We start from the raw sequence: 17,002 nt of genomic DNA, 5'->3' as shown, positions 1-17,002 counted from the left end.
TTAATGAAGCCTTCTGTCTCCGAATTATTGTTTGCTAGAGTGCAAGGAGTTACAATACAGCTGTGTTTTGTGGGCAGAGTGTCTGTGCCTTCATGTTTGTTTCCACCAAAGCAGCCGCATCATGGCTGTGCCCGGCTCTGGGCTCAGAAGCACTGTAGTTTGCTCCATCTGCAAGGAGCCAGCGCGAGGATTTAGGACCAAGGACAGGGATGCAGATCTCTGCAACCCTCCCAAGGCAGGCAGTGGGGTGCTGCCCACATTTCCTGGTTTCTGAGATGCTTTTAATGCTGATGGAACAAGCAGTGGGATGTAATAAAGTGCTTGCAAAGCACACAGCCAGTTAGATTAGACGAATGTTTACAATAGCTTTTACCCCCACAGGCTGGCACATGTTCTGTTTGAAGATAACCTGTGCATGTTGCATGTGTGCACTGTAAACATGAATGTAAAGAGGCAAAAATTTATAGCAGAGGAAGAAGGAGTTTATATATGGATGGGCAGAAAGTGGAGGGGGGGGGGGGGGGAGTGAGTATAGCTGCAGTGCCAAGCATTACGCTGAACCAGGCATTCTTGCAAAAAATTGTGGACTGTGCATTTAACAGTTTAGAGGAGAAAGTAGCACTGCATTGCAAAGTACCTGGCCTTTCAAATGGTAATAGACTTTTCCTCACAGCTGCCCAAGCCATGTTGTCATTTATACATCATAGAAGTTAGAACTCACTACTTTCAATTTATTAATGCTGTATTCATAGTCTCCTCATTCAAATTTACCTTCTTTCTTAACTCAGTTCTTTTCCCTGAACATTGCTGTACTAAAACGTGGCTTTACCTATTTTTCTTTCTGGTTTTTCTGATTAAGAACAATTGAACTTTGTAGCTACAGGGATAGGATTTTACTTCCAAGCAAAACAGAAGGCCAAAATTGCTGGCCAGGAAAACTAAAGTTGCTGGGTTTTATGGTAACTTTCATTACATTAAAAGAACTTTGTGAAGAATTTCTCTAAAGAAATACATGTAAAATGGATGAAAATTGAGTAGACAGTGAAAGAAAACTTGGTGAGCCCACTAGGAGAGATACTTCATTGTCAGAAGTAAGAAAAGTGTAAGGCTTCTCTGATTTTGTAAGAATTCCTTAAGATTACTATGTGAATATAGCAATGGAAAATGAGCTTTTCGAGGATTTCAGGAAAGCAGTTCACCTGAACAATGCTGAGGACTTCAGCTGAAGTGGCTAGACCTGTGTTTCTATTGCTCTGTGTGATTATTTCTTCTTTCCCATTGTTAAGCATTCAGGTTACACAAACACAGTCTCATTTTGCCATAAAACTTCCACCAAAATAATCCCTGATAGTTATTTTAACACACTTCCTTCTTTTCACTCATCTTTCAGATTGACGTAGCCTTCGAGGAATTTTGCCAAAATTATTTCAAAAGCTTTAAAAGAAACTCTTTATAGTAGAAATTAAAGTTTCAGCTCAGCAAAGGGTTGTTTTCTGCTCAGAATCATCTAATAGGCAAGATGGTTTCCTCTGACACCTTCTTTACATCATATTTTAAAGAAAAATAGAAGACAGAGAAGAAACATTAAATAAATATAATTTAAGGGGAAAATTCTACTAAATGCTTTACAAAATATTTTCAGTAGATCAGCATGAGGATATTTAAATTCTAATAATCAAAACACCTTTCTCCTCCTGTTGTGGAAGAAACTTCAGTGTTAGTTTTGGAAAGTCATGGACTGAGAGTTATGAACATTGATTTTAGATAGTGTTTCTTTATAGACATCATTCAGAAAGAAATTTTTTCTTTCTTAAAATTCATCAACAGAGGGGAACTTAATTGCAGTACGTGTCATTTGTCTTGAACATTAAAATTCTTACAGACCTATCTAACTGAACACTAACGTGTTCCGTGTTATGCGTGTGAACAGAAGTGTTGCCATCCGTCAGTATGTGCAGAAGTTTCAGTCTTTGCAGAATCTAATGGAAGTTACGCGGATTAATACTGTGTAGAGGATTTTCCCAATTCAATATAAAAAGATTATACTCTTGAGAAATTCATTGGAGAAAACCATTCAAGCACCACTGAAAACAATAAACCATGATTTCAATAATTTCAGAATAAATGTCCCATTACTGCACAGCAGCATATTACCTTTGCAGTAATTTAATATCATTAGTTTCATCACATCCACACAGTACATCCCTATAATTGTGCAGAGAAAAGTTTTAGGAAGCACTTGCTTCCATGTTTCATGATGTTTGTAACAAACCGCATAGAGTTTCCCCATCATCCCCTCACTCAAACACGTGTACCCACATTGTGCAGCCCACCCTTTTGACTGAAACACTGTTTTAGTGAAAATGAACCAAACAAAACTCCAAAGTTCTGTGCACCAAAATCCTGTGTTTGAGAAAACGTTTTACAAATGTAAAGATAATACTTGAAGATTTGCATATATCAGTGTGGCGTTTAATTGGAACTTATATTTGATTAAACTTATCAAACATGCAATGAGTATTTAATGCTTATTACATGTAATAGAGCTCACTGACCAGCAAAGGTTCAGACAGGTTTAGAGCTATACCCTGCATACTGTTTATATGCAGATTTTATTTGTTATTTTTGCACAGCCATTGGTTCTAACAAATTGTCAGCAAAAATCACATGAGAATAGAGCAGAGTAATGCCTAGATGTGAATTGCTGGACACTGACTACTTTTATTTTTCTTCTTGTAAGTGCCCAAGTAGTGGAATGGCAATGTTTCTATGCTGCAACTAGATACCTAAAATTGAAAACTGTCAAGATTGGTCAGAAAAAAACACAAGTAAGAAAATCATTTTAACACCAAAATATTTTGGTGTGTATGTGAATATGTATATATTTATTTATTAGCATGGATATAAATAAAATTGTTCTTGCAAAGCACTAGCAGTGTCAGCTAGCTTCTTGTGCTGTGTGATAAGTGATACAATAACAATGATTAAAAGGGGCATGAATATCCCTGAGCTGAATAGTCCTTTAGAATTACTGTAAAGATTGCTAACATCAGTTCGGTATTAATCTGGTAGATGTAGTCATTCATACACAAGCTTTCAATGCTTTCACACGTTGTATAGCACTTGTATTAAGCCAGAGGTCCCGCAGAAGTCATCAGGAGAGTTACTGGAATATGATGTTGTTCAGCAAGAACGAGTTTCTCAACTAACAAGGAGTGGTCCTTTCTAAAGAGGCATCAGGACAGAAAATGTGAATCTAGGTGCCATTAAAAGTGACTTGTCCATGCTACTGTGAAAGTGAAGATCTAGTGCTGACCGGCCTATATAACACGGTGTTTATTTGAGCAGAGGTGAGACTGTCTGGGCAGAGGACCTGAACTCTACCTGGGGGCAGCAAGGAGGGCAAAACTGCCTTTGAGTTTTTACAGCCATACTGCATTTCTGACTGCTATCAATCATCAGCTATAATGCCAGGATTCAAACTGTTTCAGAGAAGGAACTTGGAACATCTATGATTCTAATAGAAAGTCTACAAAAAGCAATGATCTAAACTAGATTTGAAAAATTAAACAAGATTCTCCCTTGCTCATTATTGATATCTTGATGGGAGCGTAAAAAATTGTGGACATAATTTCCCTACTTGCACTTGGAAGTGTGGATTAAACCCTGTAACTAACTTCTGTTTTAGTGACTGTACCACTTAGCCATAGCTGGCATGCTAAAATTAATTTATTCCAAATTACTGAGATGAATATGCAAAGTAATGTTAGAAAGCCTTTGAAAATCTGAGAAGCAAAACTTCCTTATAAAAATAACAACAAACTACAGAAAATATAGCCTTAGGAATGAATCTACTCCCATACAATTCGTATTACACATTTTCTCAATGGCCATTCAAATCACAGCTTTGTGTCTGAAGTCTAAACTGATCTGGAAAAAAATATGTTGTTGATTTGGACTGTGGTCTTGCTTTCTTGTTTCTTGCTCAGTTGGCTGGTTCAGAAACTGTAACATTGCACAAAAAATTAAAAGAGAGACCATCAGGAGCAAATGCATTAAAGGAAAGGAAGCATATATTTGGTCAAAGAAAACTCACTGCAAGTGTCAGTCCCACTATGCTTAAACACTTTTGTACTCAAGTAATGATTGCTTCTTGCTCCAACAAAGAACTGAGTTGTAAATTATGAGTAAGGAGTAGGTAAAACATTAGATATAGGTGAGAAACAGAAGACACACATGCTTATGGAAGGTTGATTTCTTCAAATTTTCATCTCATATTTCTGCTGAGACTATTCCAGCTCTGTCCTGCACCAGAGAGACGCACTAGTTGATTTAAAGTTATCTCATCTCAGTACTTGGTAGCCTTCCTCATGTTACTTTCAGCTATAAAAGTTTTACACATTCCTAGATACCAATTTTATAATACAGTTTTCATTTGATTGTTATTTGAAAGCACAACAAAATGACTGAAGTGCACTGTGGTTCTCTGCATCACCAGTGCAGTATAAACTGCTTCTTTATAAACTACTGATGGCAGTGGAGAATACAGTGCTAGCTAAGGGCTCCCTTAGTATGGATTTAGGCTTGCAATATATGCACACATGCACAAAAAGATTGACTCAGGGATGTTAGAATTGAAAGTTTTGTTTGTTTTGATGCATCGTAGATTTATTGCATCATAAGTAAGGTTTGATTTTGCATCTTCCCAGTGATGTTTACTAAGAATTCAGCATTCTATTCTACATCTAATTCTGAACATCTCAGCAGCCTCATATAATGGACCTAGTTTAATCCTCTCAGTAATGCTTGACCAAATGAAGTCAGTCTGCTGCTGAGAGAAAAGCCAGGACCTATGTGATGTGAAATGTTATTGGTAGTTATATATCCAGAGTTCAGAGCTGGGAATAACTCGAAGTTAACTTGTAGCTTAAGAGAGTCTTCAGGAAGTGTTTCTTACACTTACAATGCTTTTACTCTTCGCAAAAAGATCTCAACCTACATTCCTGCTAACTGATTTACAATAGCTAAAAACAGGCTTTTTTTTCTTCCAGGGTGAAATTTATTCCCAATAGAAGATCAGCTTAAACTTAACCCTGCACTTCTGCCCACAAACTATAACATAAATTGATCTTAAGTGGCACACAGGTCTTGTCTTGACCCTCTGGTCATAAAGGAATTTCTCCATTAAAGAGCAGGGATTGCTTTCGGTGAATGGAAGTTCTGTATAAGAATTAGGGAGACTCTGAGGCAGTAAAAGAGAAAGATGCCTGTTTATTTATCTCTTTTTAGAAAAGATGATAACTGATGATAGAAATAGATGTCCAAGTAACTTTCCTTAAAGTATGCTTCTGGGTGCAATGGTGAGTCTGTTTACTCAGGACAATTTACATCTATTATATGACAAATTAAAAGGCTACATTCCTGAAGAAAGCACCAGAACAGAAGCCCAAACTGCAGGTAAAATAAATGCATTGTCACAGTCAGGTAACTATAGCTATTATGAAGTAAGCAAGAACTTATTTCATAGAATGAGACTAAAACTTATTGAGCACTAATTAAGTGAGGGAATATAATTACCTCTAGTGATAACATCCATTGCATGAAAAAACAAGATAAAGAGATATTTCAGCTGAAGGGTAAAAGTGATATAATAAAGGAACAGCTTAAAGTGTCCATTCTACATGTATTGATTTTAGACTTGAGGTTCAATATAATGACTGAATTCTGATGATCTAAAACTTAGTGTTCATTTAAGGTTTTCTTCCAATAGTGGATTACAGCCCAAATCACCATGGTGCTAACAAAAAGCAAACCATGAGAGTCTAAATGCTCCTGGTGTGTACACCTGTAAAAGTGTATCATCTTTACAGACTTTTTATTTAAGTGAGCTTCTGAACACAGAAGAGCTCTGATAGGGGCTTTGCTCTTTAAGTTGGGCTGCATTTTCATTCTGTTATGTCCAGGCGTAACATGCCTGTTTGACTCTTCCCATTCAGAAGAAATTTAGTTTTGGTCTAATCCTGGAGACAAAGAAAACATCAGTGATCTTTCCTTTGGAAAGAAGGAAAAAATGTTTACTTTTCAACTTGCCATATGAAGTGGTTAGAAATTCATTTATAATGTACTGTGCAACTGTTTCAAGTGAGAAATTTATATATAAAACATATTTTTCATTTTATTCATTCAAAAAAGAATTTAAAAAGAGGGGGATAGTGGTTACATATTTTCACAAGATCCAGCATCTGCCAACTTACTGAGACAAAGTGAAAGAGGGGTAAGGCAGCAGGTTGAAGACAGCTATAGAGATAACAGTGAGGATTACATTTAGTGTGATTCTGGGTTGTTTGTATAGTTGGGACAGGAAATTAATATGTGAATCTTGTCAGACTGAATATTCTGGCACACAATGATATCCTCTTATTTATCTGAATGGATAATATTTTTAATGCAACTACTATCAGGACAAGGAGGCTTTAATGCTGCTGAAAGCCATCATTGAGGAGAAGTAATTCTGTGACTGCATAAGCAGAGGAGAAATCTTGCAAACGCCTTCCCATATAAATGACTGCTTGAGCTACATAATGCTTTTTTATATGATGTTCTAAGCAACATCAAGAAAGTTCATGAGAAGCAGTGCTTGTGTTCTCTTACATAAAAGGCACAGAGCACCTTAAGAAATTATCACTGCTGTGTGAAAACTTAACAAAATGTTTTTCTTTCTAATCAGAAGCTGCAAAGTCTAAAGTTTTATATAGAATCAAAACCAAGAAAAATACACCAAGGAGTATTAAAGTCAGTGGCAAGATTTCATTACAGGAAATCTCTAGCTGCACGTTTCTGAAAGCAGAGAGATTTTACTAGGGAAGAATTGCTATGTTTTTGCCACAGTTTTCACTCTTATCTTCTGCTACTGGCATATCAGATGCAAAATACATGACCTGATATATAGCTGATCTGACCCAGAGTAATCATTATTTTATCCTCATGTCTGCAAAGTGTCAGCAGCTGATAGAAGTTCAGTTCAATTTGTACAAGAATCTCAATTAAGCAAACAATTAAGTAAGAAAATCATTTATGTGTAAGTCATATTTTCTTCACTATAGAATCAGTTTATTTTTTTCAGATTTAGTTGAAGGACATTTTCGCACATAATCAGTAATGTACAACACAATGCGTAGGCCTAACTGTGAAATCTGGCCATTGTATATCAAACTAAATATTGCTCTTACAAGATAGAACTTTCATCTGTTCACAGACAGCAAAACAGAAAAGAAATAGCACTTTTACAAAACCTAAGCCAATGTATACAGATTATTACCATAAATAAAATATCAGTTCATGGAAAGAAAAACATTTGAAAGAAATGAAGGATAGCAATAAGCATTGGAAAGAATGGAACGAGGAGTAGATATTTACTTTTTATGCCTGCATTATTCCAAATGATGCAGGTAATCACATATGAAGTTATATTTTCTTACTGAATGCCACCTTGGACGTTGGTGTGAACTCTTGAGATGAAAGGCCAGCTGTTCTCTGAGCCCCTTATATTAAGCTTTTTGAGCTCTTTATGTCTTACAGAAAAATAGTTATGGCACTATAGACTGATAAGTGCATCTCAAAAAGATTCTCACGCATACCCAAAAATAACTGTCTGACAGAATTCCCTGGAAAACACTGGGTGAAATCAGAAAATGCTTTCCTTCAGTAGTGATTCAATGCTGTATTGTGTAACACAAATAGCATGTTCTGGTTATATGAAGCTTTTGTTAATCTGTAGTGAAATATCTTCAGATATAAACAGAAATCTGCCTGCTGCAACAGATTGAGGATTATGTACTGAACTGCACTTTCACTTAATTTATCCTGTAAAAAAATGTCCTTCAGATTGTTTTTCAAGAGAAAGCAGGAAAAGAGATAGAAATAAAAAGAATGATAAAAGGAAAAATTAAGAACAACTAACATTAATGAGGTAAAGTTAGAAAGCCTTATTACTATTAAATATGCTAGCAAGTGCTGCTGCACTTCCTGCACTTCTTTCTGTAACTCACCAATCCATGCATATTGTTGGCTAAGACCAAGGAAGTCATCAAACCAGTCTGAATTATATTCATAATGGTCTGCTAAAGAAATCAGTCACTTCTTGCTCGCATCTTGTACAATCTTTAAAAAGATGGTAAAGGACATACTCTGCTTTTGTACTCCAAAAACTGATGAAGGCACAAAAGCCTTCTCACTGTAGATTAACACTTAAAAGTCTTCAATTAGGTGTACATCAAATAGGCAAGGGAGCACAGCTGATTAAGGTTCATTAAATTCATAAAGTTCATGCATCTTTCTCCTTTTGATATCCCAAACTAAATCTCTTATTTCTACTTTAATACGTCAAAGAGTCATTATACCTAAATTTAGGCACTCAAACTGTGCCTGTGTACAGAAATGTACTCAACTGAGCAAAAAACACAAATAAATCAATAATATAGTTCTATATGCAGATTACTGGCTCATACTTATTTGTGGTACAGGCAATATTTTCAAACACTTGAGAAACCATTGCCCAAACAGATATCACACTTAAGGCAAACAAGCAGGCAGATGCCAGTGAATGAAGAATATAATCAAATAATTGATATAATTCAAATTACAGTCAGCCTGACTTTCTGCAGATGAATCATTGATAGCTCTTAGGGAGACTTCTGAGAGCAAGGGCTTTATCTGTGAGAAAGGCTGCACAGTTCTTACGAATAGGAGGTAGAACCAAGGAGATATGGAAATGAATTATGAATAGGAATTAGACAGTGTTTCAAACAGAGTGGCAAGAAGCCTGGCGTTACTTCAGATAGGAAACCAGTGCAGGGATTCAGGAGGATGGGTTATTATGATCAAATTAAGAGACCAAAATGATGAATGCAGGGCAACCATTTGTATGAAGTTGGGCTTTATGCATTTTTTTGCCACCATGGAATGAGAACGCAGATGAGAAGGTTGATATGTTAGGTTGTTGGGCTGATAGTAGATCTCAGTTGTGCAGAAAAATGAGAAGCAAAGCAAATCCATTACTACAGCATGCAACTTTAGTTGGAGGTATAGTGATGTGGTAAGAGGATTTGGAAGAAAGAAGGCACGTGATAAGTATAATAATATTTCCATTGCCAAGAACTATCTTAGTAGCTGAACTTAGAATGAAAACACTCATTTCTGCTTCTGTATAAATAACTGATATGATGCAATTTGATCCTATGGCCAATGAAGCCTGTGAACCCTAATCTGTTTGTACATTACACTACTGTTTTGTAAGGTAGTAAAGGAATCACTGTTTTACTGGCAGATAGGGATTTGGAAGAGGGGAAGATTGCCATTGTTAAAAACTCTGAGGACCTTAAAGGACAATCACAAACATTACTGCTCTTTTGTTGGACCAAAATAGTTAACTGTAGTCAAAGACTGCTTTACAGTGAATAAATATATATTGATATTTGTAAACTCCTTGGGGCAAGGACAATCAGCATTACATTAATTTTATACACAGACACATATATATATTCATTTTCTCTCCCTGGTTTCTATGGGAAAAGCTCAAAAACCTTACTAAGCTGCATTAAAGACTTAAAGCATGTGCTTAAAATGACTTAAAACCTCACTAAATCTCTAATGCAACACATGAGATTAAATTGCCACAAATCTTTAGGACCAAATTCTTAACTTCCAAGTCCAGCGTAACTAATCAGGCTATGAACACAATATTTAAGAGGCAATGAAGAGTAAAATGAAAGCATTCTCCTCTTCCACTGGTCATGGTGATACAGTTCTTCAACCCTACCTGCTTGGTGTCAAAAAGGTTACAAAGCTAAGGTACCTGAATTTTCCACACATGAGGACAGTCTTCCTTTCATCTTATAGCTGCCACCACTGTCTCTAGAGAGTGGTAGCTTCTCAGTATTAGAATGAAGCAGTTCCAAGTTCATATTTGCTATTGATATCCAACAACTTTTGACCCTTAACTCTGGGTAGGCACCTCCATAAAGATTATTTTTTGAGTTTCAAAATTTACCATTCATTTATCTGGAGAATGTCTATACGAAAACAAACCCTATGTGGATTTGATTTTAAGAGGAATAAGAACAATTTTATTTTATAAATTTCAAAAAGTGTATTTTACAAGGCCTGTTGTGGAATTAATGCCTCCTATTTTATTATTTTGGCCCAATATATCAGAAGCAGATGTTGGTGGGATGGCAGTAGATGTTGAACCTTCCCACCAATATCCATCATATGTTGTTACTGTGCGACAGATGGCTGCAGAGGGGCAGTCTGACAAAATGGCATCTGACACAGAAGTGTGTATGAAGCAAAAGTGTGGAAGTGAATTCCTCCATTCATCAATGCTTGCTTAATGTTTATGGAGGCCAAAAAGTGGATGTGAGTGCAGTGAGATGGTGGGTGGTGCATTCTAGCTGTGGCAACAGTGACAGCAGGTCACCTCTGCTGGTACAGATTTTTACATGCTCAGTATGCAGGTTCTTATTCATCACTAGCATAAATGCACAGCTAATGGTGGTAACTATGTTGAAAAACAGTGTTTTGTAGCTGAGAATTTGCTCTTTCAAATAGTGCTATTGCACTCTTCACATCTGTTGCAGTTTTGATGGAAATAAATAGGAGGCATTACTTTTGGAGTGACCTACTTAAGTTTTGTAGTAAAATTAATCTTTGGAAAGAAACTAAGAATTATAGCTCACACGGTAACTCTGAGAATTTTCTGAGTGTTTGAAGACTTCCAGAGAGACTTAGAACAGAAAGCAATTTGCAGCTTTCGCTACAACAGCTGTTAAGGAAGGGAAAAAAAAAGGAAGAGGAAAAGTACTGTATCTGTAAAATCAATTCTTCAGTGATAGTACACAAAGCGATATTTATTTTATTCTCGTTATAATAGATTAGCAGCAGAGGTGATTAAATTCATTGCCATATGCATTCAGATTAGAGAATGAGAAACGTGTTATCTGCAGTTGTTACGTGCACACACAGAGGTTTCAGCTCTTCAATAAAATAGTAACAAAAGGCTTTAATGAAAAAAATGGAAGCTTAATAATGAATAAATAGTATGTATTTTAAATAGGACTTCTCATTTCAGTTTACCTGCAAAAATTCCAAATTTGTGAAGAACGTGAAGCGTGTGAAGAATTTATTACTTTAACAGAGTTGTCATGTCTACCAGTGACAAGTTTACCAGTATGGCTTTCTGCACAAGAATCATGATGCTAAGCAATTAGCAGTGTGAAGAGCAGAATCACAAAAAATCTGATGGAGATATGCAAAAATGGCAACATTGCCAGTTCAGTTATTCCACTTCTGTCCTTCCTTGTAAATCATTTTACTGAGAATGTCTCCTGGAAAATGGTAAGGTTTGTAACAGCACCTGTTCTTCATTTAATAAAATATCTTGAGGCATATTTGCCAAATTACCTAGGGATTCAGGGGAACAAACTGCATGTAAAAGGCTTGCTCTGCTGGCTCTCAGGGGAGTTTCTTCTCATCAGTCCTCTGCCAGTTAGTCTGCATAAGTCTGTTCATAAAAAGATGTTGGAGCAAGGAAAACTGAATATGAATTTAGCCATGTGGAAGACATGCTGTGATTAGTAAAACATCTTCATCCTACTTCAGGCTTCTGCTCATGTTCTGTTAATTTTAAGGCTTTGCCCTCTTTTCAGGTTTTCCAGTCTCCATTGTCACTTAATTGTCCCTTCTGGCATCTGCTCAAACCATGAAAATACTTCTTGTTTTTAAGAGATCTTGATCATGCCGTTTGCAAAGTACCAACATGAGCTCCGAAGCATCACAGAGTTATCAAGTGTTCTACATTTTTTTATTGTAGAACCTTCTCTGCACCCACAGAAAATGGGTTATGAAACAACACATTTTGCCTGTTACCTTATTTTTCTATGCCATGATGGCTTTGCTGCTACCCAGGTATTAACATGGATCTTCCTTCTGTGCTCACAAATAGTATACCCTCCACCAATGGCACCGCACGTATCTGGTGCCTACATTTTCTAAACAGAGACCCAGCAGCTGGAAATGAACTAGTTCCAGATGAGCTGGTAATGTTAGATTTTTGCAGCTGCCCATCACTGCTTGGTTTTGCATCTGTTCAGCTTTAAAACTTATGGCTGTCATGGTCATAGTGGAGGTTACACAGAGCTCTGAGAAAGAGCCAAGGAACTTGCTGGGGATCTAGACACTGTGGTCTTGAACATATGCAATTTTAGTTTACATTTGAAAAATGCTCTGCAGTATCTTTAGTGGATCTTTTGTTTTAGCTGCAGTACCGAGCTGCAGTGAAGACCAAAAAATAAAATATCCTCTTATATAATCTTTTAAAGTGAAAGAATCACTTTCACTTCTGTATGTCTTTCTTTACTTTGTATAATTCTCTTTGATACGTTTTGCACTTCTTACTGTTCTAATGATAAATAAGGTTTGAAAATCTATTTACCTGAGTCTCATCAGAGATCTTAATATTATTGTTTCTTCCCATGAAAGAATTTCAGAAATAAATCAGTAATAGTTGTACCCTATAATCTTTGTACCCAATACTGTTTTCTCTGTTTTTGGAATATTGTCATGGTTACATCTGCTGCTATTTCTGACCCTTATAGCCAGTTCCACACATTACTCAAACTCAATGAGACAACTTTCTTAGCTACTGCTTGTACACTGTGACTGTTCTGATTCTTGCCCTCTTTTTGAGTTACCAAGTATTCATGTTCCTCTATGTCTGAGAATCTTTTACCTCTAAAATATGCTCCTAGCAGCTTTATCTTTAAAAAACTTTATTTCTTTTACAAAGAAAGATTTCCCTGCTCATAACCAGTGCAATGAAAATTTATAAAATAAAATCCTACTTAACCGATGAGAGTGAAATAAGATCTACCAAAATATTTCTAGAGGAAGAAGTCTGAGAGATACATGTTTGTGTATGAGTGTGTGTGAAATAGAAATGGCTCCTATTTTCCTGGTGTTTTGACTTGATTTAATAGTCACATTTAAACATAAGGGATGGGAAGATAGGCTTTACAATGATCATTATGCCCAGCCTACTCAAATGTCAGAAATTTGAGAGGTAGATAAAATTTGCATATTACATGCCTAACATTTTATTTATTGGAGACTGATAGAAGTTGCTGAGATATCTTATTAGTTATCATCATTAAAACTAGATTTTTTATTCAGAAAAAAATTGACGTTTCTTGTATAAAAAGCTTAATACAAATGGTTATCTTTCTATGCAATAGATATACAAAGCATTTTTATTTTCTTTTTACATCTTTTTCTGTACACTGGCACTGCTCATTACAAGCCTGCTGGGTCTGGACTTTTTCTTGACCTGCTTACAGCTTTGTTTTGACTGGTTTAGCTGCCACAGCAATTTCTCTAATTGACCAGATCTCTATGGCTAACTTGTATGACTTTTGTTTACCTTTGTATGGTATAACCATGGTTTCATAGACAACAGTTACGAGTAGTGACTCTATGAAGAATGAAGAATTTACAAAGTGATGTGGTGCAGAGAAAGTGTAGTACTATGGCTGAGGCCTTGAGAACTGAAGACATGGGATACAGCATAGAGGAGTATAGGCATGAAGTGATAAGGGATAGGGCACAGGCTGGGAATGGAGAGCCCATAGCTATAAACATGCCACTGATGGCCTGTTTAAGAATTGTAGACCTAGAGCTAGGCAAATGTGCTTTAGAGGTAAAAAGAATCACGAATTAATCCCTCATGTGATACTATGAAGTAGATACCTTACGTGGTAAGCCTGGATGTAATGTGGAGCTGCAGATGGTAAAGAAAAAGATGTAAAAGCATGTTAACAAACATAAAAAAAAATGATCCCAAGTAGATAATTTGGATGAGAAACAAGAAACTACCAACATGACCATTGCATTCCTTCCAGACAAGGATGCTAGATCTCACTGTAACACTGTACTGCCAGCATTCTGACACCACCAACCTCAGGACCTAATTGAGGAGGGAAAAGCTGAAACTAACATCAGGAAAAAGCATAGAAATTATATGTAGCATATATATATATATAATAACTTTATTATTATTATTGAAACTTTTTCTTCAAAAAATATTATTTCTCTACACAATTACATCTGGACTGATGATGATGCTTGGATTAATTTACTGTGATATGTGTTACAAATTCTTGGCTTGTTCTGTAAGGTGTGCTTCTTTGTCCACATACAAGAACACAATAGAATTGTGATTCCCATGGAGTTTGGATACACTGCTAGCACTGGAGAATACATTCCTTCACACCACAGATTCAAAGGATCTTTGATGGAAGTAAGAATGCCTGAGACAAACTTAGATTCATTCTTTGTTTCTTCCATGTCAGGGTGTGAAAAGTGTCCAGGTTTGCCTTCAGAACTGCTGTGTTTTTAAGCAGGGAAACACCTGTTCTAATTCCCTGAACTAAATGTCTTTCTTTGTGCTTAGTTTTGAATTTGTCTGAAAGCCAAAGCACTGATGGATTCTTTGTGTCTTTGCTGGGGACTAGCATTGTGTGCATAACCAAGTGGGGCTTCCAACTTGTTTCCTCCTACAGGAATCTAGTTTTGACGCATCAAAAAATCTCTGCAAGCAACATAAGCATGCAGTAAATCTTCACTGATACTTGAGAGTTTATCTTTAGAGCTCTACTTCTTTCAGCCAAAACTTATACAGACAACAGCCTTGTCAGGGACAGAAGAGTAAGGTTAACAGAGCAAATCTTTCATCATGAAATCACAAAAGCAGCAATGGAAATGTAGAAATGAAACCTGGGTTCATAATAACTTCTTACTGTGCAAAGATGGAATCGAATTCTGTACATACATGTACACGTCAGGTCCTGCTTGATGAAACCTGTCTCCTTTGACAATTCTGTGCAAACTGTTCCCTATCCATAATAGCCACAGACTTCAGCATGAGTATTCACCTTTTTTTTTTGTTGTTTGTGATTCTGTTGTTTGCTCAAAATCACCAACAGATGATTAGTTTACATCTCTCACTGTTGCAAATCTGAAAGGTGTAATAATGATCACTCTATTTTCTGACATATTGAAGCATGATCTGTGAATGTTTGTGTACATTATTTTCTTTTGAAAAGTGACTTAAAATTGAAAAGGTTTAAGAAATCGCATTTTTAGAAGGTTTTTTTTTGTTTGGTTGGTTTTTTTTAAGATGTCATTGAACAATTTATGTGAAAAATAAATAGAGAATGTATCAGTTCTCCACTGCAACGTAGCATGGGTATCATATGCTATGGAATGAGCTCCATTGCTCTTCTCATGAAGCACTGGAAATCGAATGAAGTTTTCCTTTTGCACTTCCTGGCAGGGAAGAAATGTGGCCACTTCCTCTGAATAAGAAAGTTTATTCTTATGTATGAATAAGAGATTGAAATATAGTTCTAACCATATTATAGAATTTTACTCCTCACTCTTTATGTGATAAAGATTTGTTTATGGATGTTCTTTCTCCAATAGAAAAGAAGAGACATAAAATAAGGAGCTGCTCCAGAGGCCTAAAGGTCATGATATTACCACTGCATTCACTCTAAGTGTATATAACAGCAGAGGAGCTAAAAATTCTTATACCGAAGCCAGGATGTTTGTACAACAAACAAAATTAAGGAGATTCTGACTTGAACCATGTCAATAGTACCAACCACCAAGGAAAGTCCACTGGAGTTTCATAACAAAACCAACGTAGTCCATTTTATCAAAATAAATGCATTCCGCTGGGAAAATTCAGGCACACTTGTTGACAGATTTCCTAGTCAGCTGACACAGAGACAGTAGCTCAACACTTAGATTCACGTATCACACATTTACCCTGTGATTAGGACTACACTCCATATCCACCCATGCACAGTCTGTTTTATGGGTATGAGTGCAAACAGTGTCTTGCATGGTGTAAGTTGGTTTAAGTGGGAACACAACAGTTACTACTGGTTACCGTGAATTAAAAAATGAAGTGAAATCAACAGGATTGTTTAAGAAAGTAATAATTTCATTTTCACTATTTGCTTACACTCATTTTGTGAATGAGTTAATTAAAGATCTATGTATCAAGCAGCTGTTTTCTGTTCATCCAGCCCTTACTTCAAGACACATTTTCTGATAAAAATGACAGTTATGACACTTCCCTGATCAAAAGAAACAAAAATTGAAAATATACTCAGAAGAAACAAATATACCTGTATTGTTTATTATTGCCTGGCTCCCTAAATATTTTGGGATTACCTAATGCATTTGACTAAAGATAAGGGCTATCATATGGCTATTAAGTGCAATGAAATCTAATTTCCAGTAAGGCGTAGCTAGTGATTGTTTTTTCTTCCATCATGAGATGCCTAGTCTTCCATCATGCCTAGGATTTACCAAACACAAATAACAAACCACGTTTATGTGCCTATTTATTTTGTAAAAATACACACTTGCATACAGAGTTGATGTAACTTTTCCTTACCAACATCTTTCAGTGAAAAGCACATTTAGAGTACGAAAATAGATAAAATAGATTTGCTACTAAGCAATTAGGTCCCAAGATTAGATGAAGTCTACTCACACAGGAGATACAGTCCAAAGGTTTCTCCAGGTGACAGAAACAAATTTGCCTTCAACAGTACCACATTGACATACCTGAATAAGATAAGTCAATGACCTAATTGAATTAGTTTGCAAGAGTGGGAGCTGCAGAACATCTGAAGTTTACTTCAGCAGGAACTGTGCTGGGAAAGCCTATTTACTTTGGAACGAACAAATCTGAGGACAGGACTTGTCAGAGTGTGGATGCCTGTTCTAGCAATTAGGATGAGATGTCTGTATTCTAATTCATATCTTAAACTTGATTGCTAATCAGCATGTTAAAAGGTAGAAAAAAGGTTGACAGTGTGGATTGCTAGAAAACTCATTTCGTTTCCATGTATCTGTGTCTAAGTATTGCTGGTGA

General features: G+C 36.2%; 1 protein-coding gene across 3 annotated transcripts in view; it reads left to right on the top strand.

Moving 5' to 3' along the window:
• The window catches only part of GABRG2 (gamma-aminobutyric acid type A receptor subunit gamma2), a 68,439-nt gene that overhangs the window by 834 nt on the left and 50,603 nt on the right, over nucleotides 1–17,002 (top strand). The window lies entirely within an intron of this gene.

The sequence above is a fragment of the Phasianus colchicus genome, chromosome 15 (genome assembly GCF_987193195.1).
Source record: "Phasianus colchicus chromosome 15, bPhaCol1.hap1.1, whole genome shotgun sequence".
Classification (NCBI taxonomy): Eukaryota; Metazoa; Chordata; class Aves; order Galliformes; family Phasianidae; genus Phasianus; species Phasianus colchicus.
The sequence above is the reverse complement of the archived record's forward strand: the minus strand, read 5'-3'. Positions and strand labels throughout refer to the sequence as shown.